This window comes from Micrasema longulum, unplaced genomic scaffold (assembly GCF_059751315.1).
Source record: "Micrasema longulum isolate JH-2025_06_02 unplaced genomic scaffold, ASM5975131v1 h1tg001118l, whole genome shotgun sequence".
NCBI classification, from domain to species: domain Eukaryota; kingdom Metazoa; phylum Arthropoda; class Insecta; order Trichoptera; family Brachycentridae; genus Micrasema; species Micrasema longulum.
Window position 1 is genome coordinate 313,065 of NW_028278306.1, and position 8,803 is coordinate 321,867.

Below are 8,803 nucleotides of genomic sequence, written 5' to 3' on the forward strand. Positions count from 1 at the left end.
GAAATTAATAATAAAAATAAATACACACTGCAAATATATCATATTTTCCTAATCTCAGAATATGTTATTTTGTTTTTTCTTTTATAATTCTTTTCTTTTATTTTTCTTTTCTTTTCTTTACATGGTCATGTCATGTCATATATGTATATATGTGCTTTAAATTATTTAATAATTAAAAAAAGGAATGGCCCACGCTCAGACGCTGTAGTCTTTGTGAGCATTTTTTCCAATTCATGTTATAGCTTGATTTTAAGATGTACTTTTTTAAAGTGTATTTTTGTAATTATATTTCTATGTAAATAATATATGTATGGAAAAATGAACAAATAAAAAAATAAAAAAAATAAATAAAAAAAATTGTTAAGATGTATTATTTATTCGCTTTATAGTTTATCAGGCAGACGCAAAGTGTACATTACTGCAAATATTTTAGATTTTTTTATTTTTCAAATCATACGAAAGTTTGAGGATCCCCGAAACAGTACACCGCTGAAGGGACGCTAATGGTAAAATTGAAAAAGTTCTACATACGCCCTAGTCCATTTAGCGTTCCTCTTTGCAAGAGCGATTTTCGTTTGGAAAAGAGTAACAGAAAACCACTTCTTAAACTTCTAAAACTTTTTACTTCATGAATCTTCGACCAATCAAAAAATTGTGTTGATCGTTTAGTCTACCTAGTTTAAATCGGGTTGTGGTCCTGTGGCTAGTGTCACATGGACCAAAGGTCTATGGTTCGAATCCCACTCTACCCCAACTTGATTCCATTTTCTAGTAGTGAGTTATTTACAACTCGTTGAAAATGGCCCTCAAAATTAAATATTTGGGTAAATCATAAGAACCCAAATATTTCTTGTCAAAAAAAAATAAATTAATGTTATGTACAAAAACATAATTTTTAACCTTTTTTTGTTTATTCAGAAAAACATATAAATACGTAGTATTACAACTAAATGGTGTTTTAATGTAAATTTAACACATTGCTGTTCAACATGTATTGATAACTGTATAAAAGAACTAAAAGGTTTAATGATGGGAGCAAAACTGGGTGATTTAACTGTCAATTGTCTTTTGTATGCTGATGATGCCTTGCTTCTAACTAACAACAAAGAGGAACTGCAATTTTGGTAAAAAAAGGTTTACGATGTATGAAAGGGGAGCGATTTGCTGATGAATGTCGATAAATCGAATGTGATGGATTTTGAAAGAAATGGAAGTATGACTTAATGTGAAATCAATGTGAATGGATTATTCCAAAACAAATAGAGGATTTTTTTGTATCTAGGCAGTATGTTTACTAGGGATGGAATGACTGAGAAATGTATTGAAAGGAATGTTAGTGCCGGGAACAGATTGAACGGTGCACTTAAATCAACCTTGACTAATAAATGTTTGTTACAAGAGGCAAAATTAGCTGTTCACAATGAAGTCCTGGTCCCGGCCCTGATTTATAAAAGGATGGACTTAGAAAACCAGGGATAAAAGTAGGCTGAGTGCTGTTGAAATGCGATCTCTTAGGTAAATGTGTGGTAAAACTATGTACGATAGATGCAGTAATGTTGAGATCCGTACATTATGTAAGTCTGAGAAAAGCATTATCGACAAAATCAAGAAATGAGCATTACGTGGTTTGGACATGTAAAGCGAATGTACAGCAAAAGAACGGCTAAAAAAAATTACAGTGCGAATGCTGGTGGATGCAGAAACAGAAGAAGACCAAGAAAAATATGGCTGGACCAAATCCAACAAATACTTGAAGATGGATATGTTAAAAGTCAGAATAATCGGCACGCGTGCATAAAAAGATGTATGAATGTAGAGAAAGCGAAATCTGAATGCAAAGATAGAGTGATGTGGCTTTTAATCATATCTGCTTACCCTTACGGAGAAACGGCTTAATGGTTCATTGTTGTTATTGTTTTATATTTACACTAACGTTTCCCATTACGTAAAAGAAAAAACAATTCTTGTGTACATAATGGGGAGTGGCGTCTTATAATAATGTGTTCATTTTATTTTTATTGGGTTGAGGAATAAGTTCGTGGCGTTTATGTCAAAAAGTTTTAATTGAACAAAAAAAAATATTATATCAATTATTAATTTTATCAATAATACATTCGCCGTTGCTGTTTATGACATGCTCCCACCTCTCGACCAATTGGTTGATGCCGTTCCGCCAAAAATCGCCTGACCTGGTGTCGAAGAAGTTGATGAGCCAGTTTTTGATGTTTTTCTTTCCCTCATTTGGCTCGACTTTGAACGGAACAGGTGGTAATCGCTTGGCGCCAGATCCGGAGAGTATGGCGGATGCTGAAGAATACTAGAGCTCTTGGAGTGCGGCTTTGACGACTTATGCAACATGGGGCCTGGCGTAGTCGTGAAGGAGAATGGTTTAACCTTTTTGATCGGGTCTCTACAGCTGAATAGGGAAATATCACATACTACGAATACTGATATGAATAAATGAAATGTACTTAGAATAATTTATTGTATTTTCAAAATGAATATGGATTTAATTTTTTAATATGGTAGTTGCAATTTTTTTCCTTGCTTATAATTGTATATACATATATTATAAGGTTAATTTTTAAAATATTTTTCTGCAATTAAATTACTTTAAACTTTAGCTAAGTTTTTGGGATCAGGAGGTATATTCTAGAATAGGCCAATCAGGAACTTCTCAGCATTTGCTCGCGTGGAAAGGAAACCACTTAAAACTCTTTAGGAGAAACTGGCCTGTTGACAAAAGTCAACAGGCCTTCCGTTCCACTAGAAGAGTGTTCGACATTTTGGTCCCTACTTTGGTTTTTTTTACCAATTGCCTGCCCAATTTTGGCTATGTATAATACTACCTCTCATGAGAGTTCTTTATTACCTATCACCGATGGGATGTCGTGTAGATTTTCACCCAGGCTTCTGAATCGCGCATCTAGTTGTTGTCTCTGAGAGCTGAAAAAGGGGCAATGCATCATTAGGTGAGAGACATCTTGAGGAGTTTCACCGTCGTATGAGCAGGTGTTGATCTCGGAGAGCTTGAAGCGATGCAGGTAGCTCATGAACCCACCTGTAAGCATTTGGGTGAGTTCGTAGCCAGCATTCTGCATTCTCTTGAAATCATAGGCATGGAAAATGGTAGAAAAAAACATTTTAGTTATACTTCCGGTAGTCTCACTGAAATAACGATCGTTCTAGAGTTAAAGTGTCCTACTTCTTAGTTTCCTTTTGGCAAAGCTGAACGGAAAATTAGTGAAATCAGGGGCTGTCTTCTTGAGCGTAGTCTCCCAAGCCTTTTCGTCAGCCTTATTTATTAAATATATATTGATATTATGGAGAAATGTTTTCATGTATAATTTTTTTTTAAACATTTTTTTTAAACATTTTTTTCAAAACGTCACTAGAAAATCGCGACATGTTTGGCCTTGATAGTTTGACGTCAAGATTTGTGACAATGTTTTTAACAAATTTTAATGATCAGGAAGAAATAAACATGAACCGTGACATATTAGGAGCGTGGCATGACCGTTTTCACAGGAATTCAAATTTAAAAAGTTTGTTACACATTTTTGAGACATAAGTCCCAACTCCCTCGGACTAAAAGTCCTGTGTTGAGTTAGGACGAGTAATTAGTTAACACAGACAAACGAGTATATCACCACAAATATTATATGGGATCAGAAATATGATAATAATTTTTAAACATAAATGTATCATCATCATCATTCCATGTCCGCTTCCTAGCTGGAGCATATGGTATCCACAAAGAGCCTCCATGAATCTGTGTCAGCCACCAACTCCTTTGCGTCTTCCCAAGTCAGGTTTTTGTTCCAAAGTTCTGACATAAACTGCCGGTGAACTGTCAGCAGTGAACGTCCAGGACGTCAAGAACCTGATGTGAAGACAAAGTGGGCAAGGCTCTCAGGAGGCATCCGCAGTATATGGCCTAGCCAACCGTATCGCCTCCGCTTGACGACAGTTGTCACCGGAGTTTTCTGCGTCCGTTCTCTTATTACATCATTCCTCACAAATCAGCGCACACCCAAGATTCTTCTGAGACACCTATTCTCCAAACTCAGAATTTTGCTATTTTGGGCCCTAGTGAGGTGTCACGATTCGCATCCGTAGAGGAAAATAGATGTTATGCAGACATTATAAAGACGGCATTTGGTTTTCGCTTAGTTAAAATTCGATATCCAGACAGCCTTTATATTGTTAAATGTGACGCCTGCGACCCTTTCGATGATTTAGTTTGACAGAGTCAGAGAATTTTGAGTATCAAGGCACGAAGTATTACCTTACTTATTAGATTTCCTTATACCAGGTTTATATTAAGAAATAACTATACCCGGTTTAACTATTTATAACCGATAAAAAAAAACTTACTCATAAAAATACTTATTAACACTGATAGTTGCGCGTGCGCAGTTACTTTTTTGACAACGCAAACAAACGTTAAAGTCAAATCGAAAATTTTGTCAGTGGAATCGAGAACATTGAAAAAACAACTGAATAGATTGTGACAAAACGGTTAGAAAAAAAAATCAAAATAAGGAAGAAGAGGAGTAGTTAAAAACGAATTCTATAGTTTATTCGTGTTTCTTTTTTTAATACAATTAATTAAAACACATACAAACATACATATAACATTTTGGATATTATTTAAACAAATAACTAAAAATCACTTGAATCGCATTGAGAAGGTCGCAGGACTTCGCAGGAAAACCGATAAACCATCCATTTTGATTACCGAAAAATATGTATTTTGACAGATCGCGTGCTTATTCCAGCGTTATACCACATAATGTGCAGGTATAAATTTATTTGGTCGCTATCCCAGATTTAAACCGAGTTTAACTCTATGCGAGGTTTATAAATAATACTTTTTGCTAAACCATCATTATTCTACCACTATTCTCAAGCTTAACTTTATACTCGATTTATAAGTAAGGCCCAAAACATAAGTGTTTGCAATATTAATACATAAATGTATGGCATATTAATATTGTTAACAGCACACTCAAACATTCGAAAAATCATCAAGGAGTTTCTTACTCAAATCCCTCTCATTTTGAGGGCATGGAATTATAATCTCATTTGGAGAATCCAATCCTTAACTCCTATCTTGAAAATATTTTTATTATTGTTATTAAAAATGTCTTTCCTTGTCAGACTCAAAATCTTTGATTTATCAATATTCATTTCCTTTTCTTAATTATTTTTCGGGTAGTAATTTAGTTTTATACGCTAAATTTGATAATATTTCCAAATAATAGTGGTCGCGGAAAAATAATATATCTACTGGAAAATAATTGCGCTTTGTGTTTTATCACTGTCATACAAAACACATTATATCAATACAAGGCAAAGTACACCATTTTAAAGGCGTAATTGAAACTACCGTAAGCAGTTTTTAAATGTTACTTTTTGAAGGACATTTTTTTATTATTATGCCAAATCAACCATGTCGGGAATCAAACCCCAGACCTCTTGCATAGCAGGCAAACGCGCTGACCACTACACCACTAAGCCTAATTTAATCATAAGAAACTAAAGTAAAGAGAGTTAACGGACTTAGATGAGCATAAATTGACAATAAAAGATTGTAAAATATCTGTGATTTGTTTTTTTTGCGGTTTAATTGTTTTTATTTATTTCAATTATTTTTTTAATAATTTCATAAATGATACATGTTTTTTTTTACTCTATACAAATCTACTTTTATACATCTATTAAATATTATAGCTGTAACTCTCCAATAAAAGAGAATAACTCTTGTTCTTAGAGAGTGACTTTACACTGTTATAGTTATTTATTTATTATAGTTTATATAAATTTAGTAATATATACGAGTACATGAGAAAAAAAAACATAGGATATATAAAGAAAAACAGAAAATAATACTTTATTCGTACTTATTCAAATTTAATGCTGTTTTTACACGTGTTCAAAAAAAATTGGTTAGATTTACTTTGAACGGATGTACTAATTGAATAGTTTTTAGTTCGTTGAGGAGATTATTGTAACTTTTGACACTTTTGAAGACGAAGCTATTTTGACCATGACTTCTGTGGAATTTGGGGATTTTTATATTATTTTGGTATCTAAGTGACTTATTCATCTCAAATTCTTATATTGTTTCTTGTTTATAAATTTGTACAATGGAATTTATTTTATAAATAGTGTCTACTGTATGAACTTTAAATAATTTATGTAGTCTTTCCACATTGAATGTTGAGAGTTTCTTTAAAATTACTTTAATAATTAATCTTTGTTCTATTTTAAGAGGATTTAATATATTATCATATGCATCCCCATCCAACAATACCATATTGTAACAAAGATTGTATGATTATGTAAAAAGTTATTTTTAAATTATTGATTTTTTAAATATTCCTTAATCTAATAAATATGTAAATACATTTGCTAATTCATTTAACTAGTTCACTAATATGGTATTTCTTTTTTAAGTTTTGGTCTATATATACAGCAAGATATTTAATTTTATCTGTTGTATCAAGTGCTGAACATATTAGATCGCAGTTAGGTTTGTTGCAATTGTTTTGGTGAATAATTATTTTTACTACTGAATCCAAATTTGTTATGTTAATAAAAAATGGAATTCTTTTTTTACGTATATAAAGATAGGAGTTATATGTTAACTTATGTTTGTTAAACCAAAATGTCAATTTATTTATAACGTCATTGGCTCCTAAATTTACCGAGTTCCAGTTAACTCCCTTAACTAAAACAACCTTGATTGTTATTTTTTCAATTTTTTTTTTTACATATTTATTACAGCAATTTACAAGTAATTATTTATACAACAAACTAATTAAGTAGTAAATGTAAACAAATGTATTTTTTTTATTTTTGCTGTTGGTTCATCTAAACTTCTTAACTAGGGATAGCTTTCCCGTTCTATCGCAGTAAATTTTGTATTTTATAATAATATTAAAAAGTAATTACAGTTTTATAATTATGTGTGCTTTTTCAGTCTTAAAAGTAAACAATAAATTTGGTAATGTATCCAAAATAAAACAAGTTTATTGGATTGTAATTCTACTTTATTTTTTATAAAATATACAAAGGGTATATTGTGACGCGTTTTGTCTTGTTAGGACATTTTCAAACCTTTTTTTTTGTTTGAAAATGTCCTCACAAGACGAAACGCGTCACAATATACCCTTTGTATATTTTATAAAAAATAAAGTAGAATTACAATCCAATAAACTTGTTTTATTTTGGATACATTACCAAATTAAATATGGAATTCTACCAATTATCTGCATACACAATAAATATCCAGAGAAAACATAAATAATACCAAAATCTCTATATCCTAAGTTCTAAGTAATTACTAGTAAAACAAGAAATCAGCTTACGTCCTTCTACATCGGACAACAATTTCTATTTATCAAACTATCGCAAAATTCGTTGTTAAAATTGATAGTGAATATGCAAATCGGGTTGTGATCCCGTGATCTTCCCTTACGTGATTCCCGTTTTCTAAGAATGAGTCATTTACAACTCGTTGAAAATTGCCCCAAAATTGAAAAATTCGAACCATATAAAAACGCAAATGTTTATTTAGGAAAGGCTCAAGTCTTTATAAGCAGTTTCGGGAAATGGTGGGCGCCTTCACTGTAGTCTTCCTACAAAATAAAATAACAAATAAATATGTTTTTCTGGCTACGTCGTTCTGGCGCTGGTTCGTATTTGCCAAACGCCCGGCGCCCGCATATATTATCATAAAAGTGCACCATATGCTTTGGTGGTTTTGCAGAATCGTTAGTTTTTGCGGATCACGTGTCGTGTGCAGTAACACAAATTGCAATCAAATTATGATTAACGATACTGTACTGTGAATTTGGTGACTACCTACCTGCATACTAACAGTTTCGTGCGTAATTCACCTTTGATATTATGGCAGCAAAACAGTTTTAAACACTTAAGAATATTCGCAATTAAAATTTACTTTTTACTGACAAATTAAAAGAGAGATAGATAATATTTTAGAAAAGAAAATACGGAAGTCTAGGCATTACAAGACTTATGACCTACGTTTGGCTTGTTTAAGTGGACACTTATCACACGTGACACGTGCAGAGAAACGCGCGTGGAAAACTGAAATGTAGCTTAAGCATGCTTTAAAAGCTAGAAATAAATAATTAAAACTAGCAACCTTTATGAAATCATTATCATTATTTTTATCCCTTATTTTTTTATTATTATTTATTTTATTTAGTTCTATGATTAACATAGTCTAATATATATTTACAACACAATATTTACATCTATACTTATTCTAACATTATTTATCACTATTATACACTCAATATCCTAATTTATAATATTCACTGTTTCATATGTACATTTTCATAAATCATATTCACTATTTACACTATATATTACCTAATATTTTTCACATATATACTTTTTACATTTAATTTTAAATATATTTACATTTATTTCATTTTTTATGCTTTCTAGCATTTCCTCAAATAATTGTATTCCCTTGTACATAAGGCAGTTCTGGGACATTGCTTTTGATTTTTTTTCCAGTCGAATATTTTAGTATCCTCTTGTTGCATGAATCTCTAATCGCATCGCACTCACTATGCAATAAATGTAATCATTTCAAGTATTACGCAGTCATATAATCACCGTTTTAATAACAAAGACTTGATGAATTTAAAAAAAAAAAAGTATATTTTGAGTTTGTCAAAATGTTAGTAGACAAAATACTGGATTTCACCTCGTAGGGAGTCATTAAGATCAACAAATTACAACAGAGATGGAGACCATTTGA